The sequence below is a fragment of the Musca autumnalis genome, unplaced genomic scaffold (assembly GCF_047663935.1).
Source record: "Musca autumnalis isolate F117 unplaced genomic scaffold, ASM4766393v1 scaffold_4, whole genome shotgun sequence".
Lineage (NCBI taxonomy): Eukaryota > Metazoa > Arthropoda > Insecta > Diptera > Muscidae > Musca > Musca autumnalis.
Genome location: NW_027411977.1, coordinates 27,945,900 through 27,960,836, shown reverse-complemented (window position 1 = coordinate 27,960,836; position 14,937 = coordinate 27,945,900). Strand labels below are relative to the sequence as shown.

Below are 14,937 nucleotides of genomic sequence, written 5' to 3'. Positions count from 1 at the left end.
TTAAACATAGTTAAAGGGCTTAAATCTAGTTTAGTAAAAACTCTCCGATTTTTTCGAAATCTTTTCCATAGGTAGATATTTTTACGCTGATTACGGGAATGTAAAATTTTCTTGGGGGACGGACCCGGTTACCCGGTTATTCGACCCGAAAGTCCGGGTACCCGGTACCCGATAGACCCGGTTCTACTGAACCGATTCTTACAAAATGGGTATCGTTGGAAAGCTTATGAAAATACCTATCCCACAAGTGGTCATATGATGGGGTTATCTCCAGGGGTTCAGAAGTTATAACCAAAATACCTCTTTTTGGACCCGGGTTTTTCCATAAAACCCTCAAAAAGTCGAAAAAGGGCCCATTATGGGTGCTCAATTAATTCACGTAATTTTATAGCTCATACTTCAGCCTTTCCAAAATGGTGCCATTTGTTATAATACCTTCACTGGGTCCAGAGATATTGACCTTAGAATGAGAGAAAAATTTAAAATTTAGAAGAAAATGTTGTTCCCATTCCCTAGATTTGAACCTGTCCATAGGAGAAAGTCTTAAATCCCCGGCCGAAGGCCGGCTACTTAGAGAAAGTTTATACTTTAAAAGAAAATGTTGTTCCCATTCCCTAGATTTGAATCTGTCCATAGGAGAAAGTCTTAAATCCCCGGCCGAAGGCCGGCTACTTAGAGAAAATTTATAATTTAAAAGAAAATGTTGTTCCCATTCCCCAGATTTGAACCTGTCCATAGGAGAAAGTCTTAAATCCCCGGCCGAAGGCCGGCTATTTAGAGAAAATTTATAATTTAAAAGAAAATGTTGTTCCCATTCCCTAGATTTGAACCTGTCCATAGGAGAAAGTCTTAAATCCCCGGCCGAAGGCCGGCTACTTAGAAAAAAATTTACTTAAAAAAAGTGATGAATTTAGAAAAACTCTGGACGCAGTGAAGGTATTATAACAAATGGCACCATTTTGGAAAGGTTGAAGTATGAGCTATAAAATTACGTGAATTAATTGAGCACCCATAATGGGCCCTTTTTCGACTTTTTGAGGGTTTTATGGAAAAACCCGGGTCCAAAAAGAGGTATTTTGGTTATAACTTCTGAACCCCTGGAGATAACCCCATCATATGACCACTTGTTGGATAGGTAGTTTCATAAGCTTTCCAACGATACCCATTTTGTAAGAATCGGTTCAGTAGAACCGGGTCTATCGGGTACCGGGTACCCGGACTTTCGGGTCGAATAACCGGGTAACCGGGTCCGTCCCCCAAGAAAATTTTATATTCCCGTAATCAGCGTAAAAATACCTACCTCTGGAAAAAATTTCAAAAAAATCGGAGAGTTTTTACTAAACTAGATTTGTTCCAGTTAAAGATTCTGGAAAGAATACTTCACATGAAACCGCTTCAACTTAATTTAGCTGCAAAATACACAAATAAAGATGCAGATTACGATAAGTGCATATTGACACCATAGCGTATAATTATTCTGCTAACAGCTTACAATACGTATACGCACCTCAATACTTCTTACATTGGTTTGCAGTTTTATGCCGACATGAGAGAATAAAATTCAGTTTGGACGTTATGACGTCCCTTTCGATGGTCATAAAACCCAAATAAAATAAATTCGACATAGTGCACAGTGTCCAATTTTACGAAAAACTTGGTCAAAACTCTAAAAATGAATGGATTTTTACCTAACCTTGGGTTTGTTTGTTTTTCGGTTCGCTGGTTTAATTAAAGGGGTCTTTTGGTCCCTTCTCCTATAAAATGTGATCGTATCAGATCACAACATTCTACAAATTTGTTCGCCATCAATTTGTTACTATAGACCCTAGAATACATCATAACTCTATATCTTACCCAAACTCCAGACATATGCAAAATTTAAAACACATTTTAGGGTTAAGGTCGTACTCCATGTGAGTTTGCCAAAATTCTCATACATAACATTATTATTAGAAGAATGACGTCAAAGGCAAACATTTTTTCCACTAAATTTGACTATAAGTCACCAAAGAAATTAAATTTCTATTTGCATTACTTACCAAGGAAATATCGGTATCAATTTTGCAATTTTACATAAATGCCAGGAATCAACGAAAATATGTATATATCTGCAAGACAAAATATCACATAAAAACGGAAAGTCCAAATATGTGCCCCGGAGGGTATAATAAAATTTGTCATTCCGTTTGTAACACATCGAAACATTAATAAGAGACCCATAACGTATAAACATATCGTCTGCTCCGTCGGAAAAGGTCGTAAGTCCACTTTTTTTGGAAATCGCGTTTTTGTTACAGGACGATAATACAAGTCAAAACACGTCGTATGATACAAATAAAACGGTAGCATGTCGCGTTTTTTTATATGTTTTGCCCCTGTGTGGAAAAGGTCTTAAGTCCACAAAACGTACAAATTTGAGTACGAAAAGGTCGTAAGCCCACAGGAAAATGTATACTTTAAAAGAATACTAAAGCTAATGTAGTTCATATATAATGTTTAACGTCATCCATGGTTGGGGTACAATGTAAAGAACTAGCCTACAATTTAGGATGATAATCGGATGATATTTGGCGGAGCCTGTGGACCATACTTTTGAACAAAAATTTGATAATTTCTATATTGCAACGAAAATTCCATTTGAAATCTTTTTTCCCCTATAAGCGAACTGATTATGAAAGATGGATTTCTGGCCTTTTCTTTGATACAAATTGGGATGCTGTATGTGTTTAAATACCTCATATACTGAAAAATTTGTAAAAAAATCAAAATTTTTACTGCTTTTACTGTCGTATTCTTACTTAACTTTATCAACTGGTAATTTGTGGTTTCTCTAGGGGCATTCAAAGGACATAGGACATTCACATAACGAGATTAGTTTAAATTCTGAATTCAATAAAGTAATACCCCTCCGATATTCAAAAACTATAAAGCCTATTTTCACCTCGGTTGTTCCTTGTATATTCTCTGAATTTCGGTTCAGCCGTTTTCAAGTCTATGCGGAACATACAAACATACACACATTGTCTTTTATATATAAGACTAGCTGACCCGGTCCGCGTTGCTGGCCCGTTGTTTGGGTTCTCCGTGTAAACTTTAGTTATCTATCCAGCATTGATACATCCATAATTAGGCATCCCTCTAGAAACTTCATAATATAAATCAATGTTTTGACATCAATTCCATATAATGGTATCCCCCAAATTTAAGATATAAAATCTCTTTTATTATACCCTTCACCATAAATCGACAGTTTAAAGCACATTGTGACCCACATATAATGGTCGGTGCACGTCAATTGACATTGCTATATATTGGATTGTTGGTCTTGGTTGGGGTCGTAATTGTTACTGCAAAGAATTGTTGGTATAGGTCCACGTTTTGATATAGCTCCCATAGAACGGTACCGGCCGATTTTCGCTATTTTTGAGGATTTAACATCATTATCACACCGAAATGGCTGAAATCTGATTTTAATATATTTTAAAGAGGAGAGCATAAATATTCGTATCGACCTTTTTATTTGCGCATTAGTTATAGGTTCACGTTTTGATATAGCTCCCATAAGGCAGTACCTCCCGATTTTCGATAGTTTGGAGATATAGTCACTTTTGGGGGTCGTAAACAGTCTTGCAGAGAATTTTCAGTATACGTCCTCGTTTTGATATAGCGCCTGATTTTCGCTATTTTTGGTGGATTTAACCTCTGGATAGTGACATCTCAAGTTATCGGTTATCAAAATGTGGACTTATTGTTTAGTGTTCAGCGTTTATAGCATTTTTTAGGCACGCAAAATTATGTATATTATTTGAAATAATAAATGTTTGAAAATTTTGTGATGACCGCGATATTTCACTTCCGCAAAGACTATTCAGGGTCAAGACGGTAATTACAGTAGTATTGCAAACAATCTGTAAACAATAAGTTCAAAAATATCATGGACTTAAAAAAAAATTGAAGGAGAACCTCCGGTCACTACACTTAGCCATATTAAAATAGCTCACGACCGCGCTACCCCACTTGTTCAAGCTAGTGTTTATATCATTTTTGTGTCACGCTTACTAAAATTATGTATATTAATTGAAATAATACATTTTTGAAAACTTTGTGATGACCGCGATCATTCAGGGAAAACAATCTGTAAACAATACGTTCAAAAATATCAAAGATTTCTGATTTTCTTAAAAACATTGGGGAGGACCACCGGTCACTATTCTTAGCAGTAAAAAACAGCTTACGAACGTACTAATTAACTGAAATAATACATTTTTGAAAATTTTGGGATGAACTCGATATTTCACTTCCGCAACGACCATTCAGGGTCAAGACAGTAATTACCATAGCAATGCAAACAATTTTAAACAATATATTAAAAAGTGTCTTGAATTTCGCGGTTTTCTTAAAATATTTGTGGGGAGGACCACCGGTCACTACACTTAGCGGGATAAAAAAATAGATTACGACCTATTCTCAGACCTAAAAACTCCACATACAAAATTTCATAAGATTTCCCAATCGATTTTTCGGAATTTCTATATAGTGACATCTCATGTTATCGGGATTTTACTGTATTCCAAACTATGGCGTTGACCGCTTTATCCCACATATTGAAGCCAGTGTTATAGCGGTTTTGTAGTCACGCTTACTAAAATTAGGTATATTATCTGAAATAATACATTTTTGAATAATTTGGGATGACCGCGATATTTCACTTCCGCGACGACCATTAACAAAAATATATAGCCTATTTTCACCACTGGTGTTCCCAGTACATTATCTGAAATTTTCAAGAAAATCTATTCAGCCGTTTTTGAGTCTATTCGGAACATACAAACATACAAACAAACAAACATACTAACATACACACATTGCCTTTTATATATTAGATTTCACACAAAAGTTTTGGTCCATTAGATCGCTTTATCTCGTCAAGATATGAAAAAATGCAAGGGGAGGGGGTCTACGACGATTACTTCGCGATGTTACACGAAAATTGGACAAAACAAACTTATAATACCCTTTCCACATTGTTTTGTAAAGTATAAATATTTTATTTTAAAAACGTCCGTAAATTGTAGGAAAAGGTCGTAAGTCCCTACAAATATACAAAACTGTACAAGGAAAAGGTCGTAAGTCCAAAGACATCCAATTATCTCCCAAACGCGACGGAATTTTATCAAACAAAGTACAGGTATTGAAGCGGAATAAATAAACGAAAAATACTACCTTTACCACCATAATAAAATCTTTAATACAGAAAGCGCTGGAATGTTTTTTCTTCCTCCTGAAAAATTTATTGAGAGGGACTTACGACCTTTTCCGACGGAGCAGACGATATATTCTTGATCAGAATAAAATTCTAACTCGTTCCTCCGTCCTTCTGTTGAAACCATGAGACAGCTCGCAATTTTAAGAATAGAGCTTTGTAATTTGTTGTAAAAGCTTCTATTATTCTTCGGATGTTTGGTATTGCACCTTTTGATATAGTCGCCATAGAACGGTAACATCCAATTTTGGGTATTTTTAAGGTTTTAGCCCACATTATCACATCGAAATGGCTTAAATTGGGTACTTAGTCTTTGTTGGGGGTATATATATTTCCCCCAAAAATTTGTTGATCTGGGTCCACGCCTTCATATTGCACCCATAGAACGGTACCTCCTTATTGTCGGTATTTTGAAGGTTGTGGTCGCAATAATCCTCCGAAATTTTGGTATTTGAAATTTGATATTTGGTTTTCATTTGGGGTATTAAACGTTCCATATGAAATTTGTCGGTATAGGTCCACGCCTTCGTATAGCCCCCATAGAACGGTACCATCCGATTGCTGGAATTAAGAAGTTTTTATCCTCATTATGACATCGAAATTTTTGAAATGTGGTACTTAGTCTTCTTTGGGGGTATGCAACATTTTCCCAGAAATTTTCCGGTATATGTCCACGCCTTAATATAGCCCCCATAAAACGGCAGCTCGCGATTTTTGGCATTTTGAAGGTTGTGGTGACAGCAAACCACTGAACTGGCTTAAGTTTGGTATTTATTCTTAGTTTGAGGTAAACGCCTTTCTGGCTGTAATTCGTTTGTATAGGTCCACGTTTTGATATAGCCCCCATAGAACGGTACCTCGTGATTTTCGTAATTCTAAAGATTGTGACGTCAATATTCCACCGAAAGACTGAATTTTTTATTTAATCTTCCATGGTATTATGAAAAATCCAGAAGAGAATTATCTGCAAAGGTCCACGGGTATTTGGTATATTCGGTATTTCGAAGGTTAGGCTAAGAACTGTCAAACTTTCCAAAAAATACCAATTGGCGTCTGGAAACACTACAAGTTGGCAAGGCCGCAAAATTTTCTAATTCACCATCGTACATTGCTTGTTTGTTTCTCTGCTCAGTCGTATATTTCCAACAGTTGTGTCAAAGATATTCCGCTTCCGATTTTGGGATTAAGATCGCTTAGAAATATTTAAATACCAGTAACAGGTCCACTGTCATATGCTATTGTTCTTCTTTTTTTCCCAAAGACAATATTTCTCTGATTTTTGGCTGCAAATATTTGTTAATATTAGCGTGATCTGATGCTAGAATCTTTATCGATCGTCCTTGCTTCTCACACTAATTCCGTGCTATTAAATGTAAAATATGTTAACGCTAACTTTCCCCCAGTCATGAGTTGATCATTCTGCTTACCAGAAGTGCCACATAACATAACCAGTTCCCATCAGATTATTTCTAAAAACATGTATTCAATTCTTACTCCCAATAAAACTATTTCATTTCGCTTCAAAATATAACTATTTTAAACTTTTAGCCAAACACGTTCCACAAACAGGCACCATTTTCATTTAATATGGAATTCAAGAAAAATACGCCATTTGCAAAATAAAACTGCAAGCCGGGGAAATATAAAACAGTTCAACGTCATTTTACATTCGATTCAATTCCTTAAAGAGTGTTGATCCTTTTGGCCAAAAAATATATAAGAATACTCAGTATTAAACACACACGTGTTATACACATGTCTTGTGTGTGTGTGTTTGTGTCTACATACAATGTTTGTACCCATATATTGGATGTACCCCCAGAGGATTTCCTTCATAGCTTATTGTAGATGTAAAAGCTTAACAATGATCTAGACTTTGCATCTGTTCCTTCTTGGAAAGAACTGTAGGAAAAAAAAGAAAACTAAGGAAGGAAGAATTTCGTATGCGTATATTGCCGTTTCCAATAGACAACAAGGCCAAAAACGTGCAATGAGTTCAGCAATGTTTTGCTCCGGCACAAACTGCTATCTGTGTGTGATATTCTGTCTGTGTGTGTGCATTATTTACCACTCTCTGTGTTTTTATAGCTTTGCCTGGTTGGAAATAGGTTTCACCACCACTCTACCATAAACTCTTCCTTCCTCAACGTTTTTGGCCTTTGTTTGGTTGCTATGTGGGGCCCCATTAAAGACCTTGTTACAAAAAAAGGCTGCTATAGCAAAGCTATATGTTTTTATTAAAATTTATTTTTATTACGTTTTTGTTTTTATGTTGTGTGTAATTTTATTTATACTTAGTTTTGCGCTGTTTTGCAAAGCAAAAACAGCAAGCAGAAATCCATGCTTAGAGCAAAGCGAAGAAAGAACTCGAAAGGAAATACCACATAGCATTAGAAGAAGAAGAAAAAAAGATAGCAAAGCCCAGAATATACGTTAAGCTTTTATGATAACTGTTTTCTGGTGTGATTTTCTGTGTGTTTCTTAAAATTATTCTACTTTCGGTGCGTAGAATCAGGTCAGTCGTTAGTCGAATACCCTGCGGTGGTTTAAAGAGAAAAGTATTGTTTGTAAAAAAAAACTCAGCAACGTATGAATATTGGAAGCGTTTTGGGTATTAGGTAATCAGGAAGTGCAAAGGATAATAAATGGAAAATTCTCAGAAAACGTAAAATCGAAAAATGGCATTATATAATTATAATGTTTGGTCTACACAAGAACAGGTGGTAATGTTGTTGTTGTAGCATTATGTTATATATTTGTGTGTTCGTTTTGTGCTTAATTTGTTTCTTACGCAATCTCCATGGCTATTTTACTACTAGGGTAAAACTATGCCGGATTTCTCGTGGTAGCTTACGTTCTTCATGACACGTTTGTTGTTTATGACACACAGCGACTCAGAATTGTTTTTTCCCGGTAAAAACTCTGTAACTTTTGAAAGGATAGAGATATGTTCATATATTTTTTTATTCGACAGATAAAACGATCATCGGCGTCAACGTAGCTCATTCCAAAATATGAACCAATTTTTCGAATTGAGCTTTGGAACCCCTAGCAACACACAATACAAAATTATGGCAATATCGGTTCAAAGATTTCACACAAAAAACTCTCGAAATACATAAAAGTGGGTAATACCAGGTACATATGGATGTGACTAAAATCTTAAAAAAAATTAAATGGGCTTATATGGGGGCTATACAAAAACATGAACCTATACTGTCTGATTTTTTGCACCTGTATGAATGTTTTGCACTTTTAGCGAAGACTAAATACCAATTTTCACTTATTCCGGTTGAGTAGTGTGGCTAAATGAATATAAGTACCTATATAGACAGATTACTGGTGGAAAGTTTTATAACCAACGAATACAAAATATAAAATTTCAGCCATTTCGGTGGGATATTGCGTCTACCACCTTCAAAATACCGAAAATCGGGAAGTAACGTATTATAGGATATATGAAGGGGTGGACCTATACTGACCAATTTAAGGTGGAAAGTTTTTTACCCCCAACGAAGACTAAATACCAAATTTTAGCCATTTCGGGGTTATAATGAGGCTGAAATCTGTAAACATGTGGGGCTGTATCAAAAAGTGAACGATATAGCCAATTTTCAATATCAAACATTTTTAAATACAAACAAAGATCTTCCAATAAAATTGCTGTATCTTGATTACAACAGGTGGAGGGACTTACCTTTGCAATTATATGATATCTATATTTTACTAGCAAAAGGCCCGCTACTTCGTATACGGAAAACGTATAATATACAAATAAAGAATATTTAATATGAAAATGGTGGACTCTGAAATTGTTGTGTACTACTACCTATTTTAATTGATATTTAATTTAATTTTTGTACTATTCGTAAACCTTTAGTTCGATTTTCCAAAAAAAGGATCTTATCGCACGCCTTTATATTAACAGATAATTTTTGAAGTAGCTGTAATTTCAGAATTTGTGATATCAAAATTGAGAAATACATCTTAAAACAAGTAAAAAGTATCAGTCGGCTTTGCCGACAGAGATATACCCTCAGCCTGTGTGGATTGAAATATTTTTTTCCAAAAAAAAACTTTATATTTATGGGAGTTTTCACAATTTTAGGCGAATGAACCGACAAAAGTATGGATAGGAAATTTGAGGGGATATCGATAGAAAGTGCTTTTTTATCACACTTGCCTACGAAAAACATAGTATCGCTGTAAATTGGGAAACCTTCGGTAAAAATGTACAAAGGATCCTCGAACATACCCTTAACCACACAAAAAGGTTGAACATTTGTGTGGGTGGTACCACAAGTATTGGACAGATAGGGCCTACATTTGAACATAAACTAAGTTTCGACAATATTTAGAGATCCAAAGTTTAGACCAAATCGGTTGTTACGACTATGTGAAATCGAGGGTACATTTTAGCGAATATTTTCGAACTTTTGTGGGGCAGATACCGGAAAGAGCGGACCTATAAGAACCACGTTCGAATTTCAAATAATATTCAAAGAAATATTACTTGCTTACTTACTTAGCTGGCCCATTACAGAACATTTGTTCTATAGGCCGATATAAGAAAAGATCTCCAATTCTCTCTATTTGTTGCTTCGCTTTCTGGAATACTGCGCCTTTTCATCTCATCATCCACTTGTTTGCGCCAGCTATTCCTTGGCCTGCCAATTCTGCGTGCACCGCCAATCGGTCCGTGTTTATACACTTTTTAGCGGGGTCATCATCGCTCATTCTTATGATATGGCCTAGCCAACGCAATCGCTGCATCTCGATACGTTTAACAATATTGATGTCGTTGTATAGCAGATACAGCTCGTGGTTCATGCGACGTCGATATTCACCGTCAACGCAGATTGGTCCGTAGATCTTTCGAAGAATTTTTCTCTCAAACACACCAAGCACTGCCATGTTTGCTTGCGCAAGTACCCAGGCTTCGGAGCCATACATCAGCACGGGTAGTATCAGTGTTTTGTAGAGCGTTATTTTTGCTTGACGAGATGTGGCTTTGTTTTTAAAAGTGCTTACTTAAACCAAAGTAGCATCTGTTGGCCAATACAATTCTTTTTTTTATTTCACAACTGATGTCGTTTGTTGTGTTTACGGAGGTGACGAGGTAGATGAAGTCTTTTACTACCTCAATATTATAGGAACCAACGTCAACAGTCGGTCCGAGCTCAATGGACGCATTGCGCGTCGACACCATCAACTTGGTCTTCTCACCGTTTACCGCCAGACCCACCTTAGCAGATACTCCTTCGACCTTCATAAAGGTATCAGTTACTTCTTTTACTGATCGGCCCATGATGTCTATATCATCAGCATAAGCAAGTAACATGTGACTATTGGTGTAGATTGTACCACTTCTTTTGACGTTTGCCTCTCGTATAACCTTTTCAAGCAGGATGTTGAAGAGATCACACGAAAGGCTGTCTCCTTGTCTGAAACCTCTTTTGGTACCAAACTCTTCGGAGAGGTTCTTTCCTATTTTAACTGAGGACCTCGTGTAAGTTAAAGTCATTTTACAAAGCCGGATGAGATTTGCGGGGATATCAAATTCAGACATGGCTTGGAATACCTTACATACATAGATGGCTGTTTGATGCTGTTTTATAATCGACAAAAAGGTGGTAGGTGTCGATCTGCATCTCTTGGGTCTTCTCCAGGATTTGCCGCAGGGTAAATATCTGGTCAATGGTGGACTTGCCAGGTCTAAAGCCGTATTGGTATGGTCCAATTATCTCGTTGACCATAGTCTTTAGTCGATCGCACAATATCCCTGACACGAACTTGTAGGCAATAGGGAGTAGACTTATGCCCCTATAGTTAGAGCATACAGTTTTATCTCCCTTCTTGTGGACGGGGCACAAGATACTCAGGTTCCAATCGTTTGGTACTCGTTCTTCCTGCCAGATGGTGCTAACTAGCTGATGAATACACCTTATCAGCGTGTCGCCACCGGTTTTGAACAGCTCGGCTGGTAAGCCATCGGCTCCTCAGACCTCATCTTGTCTGGGCGGTATACATTCAACACCACCTTCTGCGATTGGGACTGTGGTATCTTCGTCGTCTTCGCTGCTATTGGGTACCAACAGTTTTGAAATATGTTCTTTCCATATCCTGAGTACACTATCTGTATCAGTTACCAAATTACCTTGCTGGTCTCTACAGGAGGATGTGCCTGTACCAAAGCCATCAGTTTGATGCTTGTCTCTTTGGTAGAATTTTCGGACTTCATTCTGGCTCTGTACATCTCTCCTCTCTCCTTTTCCCCCTGTATCTCTCTCGTGCGCTACGCGTTGCTACGGATTGTAAAGTAGCCCTATATGCCGCATTTTTCTCTTCGGTGGCAGCACGACACTCCTGAACATACCATGGATTCCTTGGTGGAGGCCTCTGGTATCCAAGTATGGATTTTGCGGCTGTTTGAATGGAGTGGGCAATGCTTTGCCATTGCGCTGATATGTTATCGGGATGAGGAGTGCTTTGATTAAGCAATTGGGCTAGTTGAGTGGAATATGCTGTGGCTATCTGTTGTGATTGCAGCTTACCGATGTCCAACTTCCGTGTTGTGTCTGTTCGCACTTAGGTAGTGGTCCGAATCAATGTTTGCGCCTCGGAACTATCGTACATCCAACACGTTCGATGAATGTCTTCCATCTATCACAACATGATCAATTTGATTTCTTGTTTTCTGATCTGAAGACAGCCAGGTGCCCTTATGAATATCGAGATGATTAAATCTGGTAGTGCTAACTACCAACAATTTTTTTTGCAGCTGCAAAGTCTATCATACCATTGTCATATGTTTCACTGTGGAGGCTGAATTTCCCGACTGTTGGGCCAAAGATATTCTCCTTTCCAATATTGGCATTAAAATCGCCTAGAATGTTTTTAATGTCATGGGCAGGACAACGGTCATATGTTTCTTCTAAGCGCTCGTAAAATATATCTTTGGTCTGTTCGTCCTTTTCTTCAGTGGGAGCATGAGCGCAAATAAAGCTGATGTTGAAGAATTTAGCTTTTATTCGAATTGCAGCAAGTCTTTCATTCACTGGAGTGAAGCTGGATACAAGATGTTTTAGTCTCCGACTAACTACGAATCCACAACCAAACTCATGCTTTACGTCATGGCAGCTATAATACAGTGCGTCACCTTTAGGTGTTGTTGTGACGCCTTTCCCAATCCATCGTATTTCCTGTATGGCAGTAATATCGGTCTTGTACTTTTCAAGTACGTCTGCCAATGCGAAGACTGCACCTTCTCTATAAAGAGTGCGAACATTTTATTTTTATTTTATTTTATTTTATTTTATTTTATTTTATTTCGGTGGGATATTGAGTCTACCACCTTCAAAATACCGAAAATCGGGAGATAACGTACTATGGGGGATATATGAAGGAGTGTGCCTATACTGCCCAATTTCAGGTGGAAAGTTTTACACTCTCAACGAACACTATCTATAATATTTCAGAGGACACAACCTTCAAAATATCGAAAATCGGAAGGTACCGTTCTGTGGGGGCTAAAAGAAGACCGACAAATTTCAGGTGGAAAATTTTGTACCACCAACGAAGATTTAATACCAAATTTCAGCCATTTCGGTGGGATATTGAGGCCATAACTTTCAAAATACCGAAAATCGGGAGGTACCGTGGACCTATGCCGACAAATTTCAGGTGGAAGCTTTGTGCCATCAAAGAAGACTAAATACAAAATTTCAGTCATGTCGATCTGTTAATGAGGCTATAACCTTCACAATACCGAAAATCGGGAGGAATATTGGGACAAATATCAGGTTAAACGTTTTATACCCCCAACAAAGACTAACAATAAAATTTAAGTCACTTCGATGGTATATTGAGAAGACAAACTTCAAAATACTGACAACTCGGGAGGTACTGTTCTATGGAGGCTACATGAAAGCGAGGACTTATACCTACAAATTTCAGATGAAAAGTTTTTTACCCCCAACGAAAACTAAGTAGCAAATTTTAGCCACTTCGGTGTTATAATGAGGCTAAAAACTTCAAAATACCGAATATAGGGAGGTACTGTTCTGTGGGGGCTATATCAAAAAGTGGAACGATATAGCCCATTTTCAATATCAAACATTTTCAAATACCTGCGAGTGGGAGTACTCGAAGAGTACGAGTTTTAAAAGAAGTTTACTCCCTACTCTTTTGTTTTATCTGCGAGCACTCGCGACTACTCCTGGTTTAAAAATAAGAGTGGGAGTGAAAATACTCGAAATAGAGTACGAGTTTACTCGAAGAGTAAAGTAGGCCCCTTATCATTGAGCCAATATGAATCGGCGTGCACTCACTGATATGAGAGAAGTCTCCCTTGTCCCTTCGGGGATGTTGTGGGAACATACATATGTATGTATGTGTTGCCTAGGCCAGAAACTTTTCTAGTAGACCTCGTACCCTGAGTGTTGAAAAAGTTTTATTTGTTGAGTTTTCTGAAAGTTTTCTGAAATAACAATTTTCAATTGGTTCCGAAAAGATACAATAATATTTATTTGTTGAGTTTTTTGAAATAAGATAATTTAATTCGTTCCGAAAAGATACCATAATATGTATATACTAGCATATGCCCGCTACTTCGTATGCGGAAAGGGAACAAAATATATAAAAACAATATTTAATACGGGAATGGTGAATACTGGAGATTCTGTTGTACTAAGACCTATTTTTATTACCAATATTTTTTTGATTGTAGTCAGAATTTAAAAAAAAAAAAAATCTGCCGTATCGCATCCCTACACCACTACCATATTTTTTATTTCGAATTTCCAAAACTACGTATCATATGGCAAATTTCAGATTCAACAACAATCACGCACATTTACAATGCAAGGTTCTAGCTTTAGCGGTTTCGCCCAGAACCCGAATAGGTCCGTTAAATTTTCGGCATTCAAAATGGCCATAAAAATCCACGTTTTCGTATATCCCCATATAACGGTACCTCTCAACTTAGTGTATTTTAAAAGAAGAACAAATCTATATTGTCCAATTTTATTTAAATTTGGATATAAAAGTTTAATTTAAAAAATGTCCACTTCAATCCACGTTTATTAGAAGAGATATTTTGAAGATTTAGAGTATTTTGAAGATCTTTTGCACATTTTCCAACGGAAATTCGGAATTTGTGGCAAGAAATTGTACTTAATGTCCACGGGTATGTCAACCGTATATAACGAAAAATTTGTTGGAGGCATTTCAATTTAGGTTTTTTTATTATCAGGGGGTAAATAACTTCTAGTTAACAAAATTGTTGTATTGGACCACGGTTTCAAATTAAAATACCAAAGCAGTCAGAACAAAAAACATTTTTTGAAAAGATACTTCACGTTTGACTACTGAATTTCAGTACATTATTTAGAAACGCCTTGACGTTAACATCATATCAATGGAACAATATTCAGTACAATTTTTCAAACTCAGAACTTTGTCTCAAATTTTAGAGTGATCTTCATAACAAATATTTTTCCATTTCGTATTTTTTGTACAAATAGCGTATTTCCAAATTATATAATCCCAGCATTGTTCCTACACCAACACCAAATTTAGTACCTTAACTGTTAACACAATACCAAAATGGTTTTGGTACCAACATGTTACCCAACTTTTCGTACACATAGGTAAACGTTTCAAAAATTACTTCC

General features: G+C 36.8%; 1 protein-coding gene across 3 annotated transcripts in view; it reads left to right on the top strand.

Moving 5' to 3' along the window:
* The window catches only part of GluRIB (Glutamate receptor IB), a 323,616-nt gene that overhangs the window by 67,910 nt on the left and 240,769 nt on the right, over positions 1–14,937 (top strand). The window lies entirely within an intron of this gene.